We start from the raw sequence: 2,927 nt of genomic DNA on the forward strand, positions 1-2,927 counted from the left end.
TACACTACGATATAACACAAAGCTTTTAGTAATGAACTGCGATTTGATCATTGCCATTCTGGTATACCAGCAAATGTATAATGCCGTGTCTCAACGGGTTAAATGCACGTTTTGTTAAAAACGAAAGTTCGAGAGAAGCGTACTGAGCGGACACCCCCGGTGGATGATGGTCGGAAAGCAATAGAACGAGGTGAACTGTGTAATGGAATGTCACGCCACTAGGTGGCTCACTAGAATTAAGAAATGCTGTACTCAGGTAGGGAAGTCTCAGAATAAAATACAGTCCTACACGAAGATCCACACTGGTGTTGCGGTCCACTTATTACAATGTTATAGTAGTCCACACAGCATTGTGCAAACTGGGAGGAAGCTAGGGCAAGACATTTGACGAATCGATCGAACAGCGGCAGAAGGGAGGCGAATGGGGAGGTGGTGGGTGCGAGCGAGAAAGAACATTTCTGACTGGAGACAGAAATTCCACTGAATTACGGCAAAGCAGAGAATGAGATGAAGCTGGTTAAATAGGCGTGCGTATCTTTTCGAGCTGAATTCAGACGAATGGCAGTTGAGCGGAGAATAGAATGCAGGTGGTAAATTAGTAGTGGTGTCAACAATAATCGATTCAGCAATGCAGGGCAGAACAATTCAATAATCGATTCAGCGAAGGCCATTACCGATGCGACATATTTTTTCATTGTTTTAAATATAAAACCATCCTACTGTATACGAGATGCAACAAAGCAGTGATATACCGTAATATTATGGATTGGACACCATGCTTGATTTTGGTAGGGTGCCCATAGCCCCTTAATGCACGCCGTACCTCCTGTGGCAGGCTGTAATAGACATTGAAAGTTAACTACTATAGTACTACACTACTATGACAGTGCACAGGGCCTTTAGTAATACATTACGACTTGGTCATTGCCATTCTGGTAACAGCTAATTCATAATGCCGTGTCTTAAGGGGTTAAAGACTTTTTTGCAGAGTATGCAAACATGCTGTTTGGCAGTTTGTGTGCATTACCAAAAAGCTTTACAATTGCTTCATCTGACCTTAAAACATTTTCCAAAACAGTTCACTTAAAATAGTTTCCATGACAATTTCTTTGTCCATGTTCTCTTATGCATAACAGGTATTGCCTTTATGACTTTTATTAAGCAATGGGGTCTGCCTTGGTCTCCACCCCAAGAGTATTACTTTTGTATATATAAATATAGTACATAACATTGCCAATGTATTGCAGAAGCACATGGATTGTGCACGCAGCACAACACACACAGTTGATTAACACACAGAATGACACATGACACACAATGTATTTTCGCAGCATTTATTGTTATTTCAAAGGAGGTGATTCACTCCAAATGGCTGAGATGGAAGTGATGGGATGCACGTACTGACGACTGACAAGCTGCACATGACTGTTCCTAACCCCAAAGCCCTGTGGTAGATGCATGTTAACACACCGATGACTTTTCTTGCAAATGCATTCATGCATTCATACACTCATACACACCCATAGAGAAGTGCTCGCAAAGGCAGACAGGCACACACACAAACACAACAATGCATGTAGCTGTGCAGTTGCATTCATACACACACACACGCACACACATGCCCCCATGCCCACTGTTTTGTGTTCAAATGCAACCTGCTACACTGCACCCCTTATGATCCCAGGAGACTTACAAGCACACACACACACACACACACACACAGACACACACACACACACACACACGTACACACACACACACGTACACACACACGTACACACACATACACATACACACACACCCCGTACACACACACACACACACGTACACACACATATATACACACACACACACACACACACACACACACACACACAAACATTTACACACACATATACACACAATCACACACACACACACACACACACACACACACACACACACACACACACACACACACACACTCACACACACACACATACACACAAACACGTACACACACACACACACCAACACCCAACACTACCGCCACTGCTTGCTCACTCTCTCGATGCCACTCGATGCCTTTGAGGTGGAAATTTGTCATCATGGCTCATGGCCGTGGTCACGTCCACAGAGAGCGGTGGACCCTCGACAGTACGACAGCTGTTATGCCCAGTAGAGAGACGCAAGCACACACACACACTTACGCACACTTACACACACACTCGCACACACAGACACACACACACATGCACATATGCACACACAAACACGTGCACGCGTGCGCATACACACACACACGCACGCACACATTCACATACGCACACACAAACACATGCATGCACGCGCACACACACACACACACACACACACACACACACACACACACACACACACACACACACACACACACACACACACACAAACACAAACACATACACAGATATGCTTACACATGCGAGCTATGCTTACACCCGCCGACATGGACACTCGTGCACACACAAATTCTCTTACACACACACTCACACATACTCCTACACACATACGCACACGCACACACCCACACACACACACACACACACACACACACACACACACACACACACACACACACACACACACACACACACACACACACACACACACACACACACACACCCCTGTCTTCTCCAAACTCGAGCACTGCAATCTTGGACCACCACCACCACCCCCTGGTCTCCTGTCACGTTGTCAGGCAGCAGAGGGAGACTCAGTTGGGCCGTGACATGACATGATGACAGGACAATGTGGCGTAATGTAATGTGATGTAATGTGGCATGAGGAGCCAGGATGTGACGTGGTGTGAGCTCGTGTGTGTTTTTGTGTGTGTGTGTGTGTGTGTGTGTGTGTGTGTGTGTGTGTGTGTGTGTGTGTGTGTGTGTGTGTGTGTGTGTGTGTGACCTGGT

Source organism: Engraulis encrasicolus, chromosome 17 (genome assembly GCF_034702125.1).
Source record: "Engraulis encrasicolus isolate BLACKSEA-1 chromosome 17, IST_EnEncr_1.0, whole genome shotgun sequence".
NCBI lineage: Eukaryota > Metazoa > Chordata > Actinopteri > Clupeiformes > Engraulidae > Engraulis > Engraulis encrasicolus.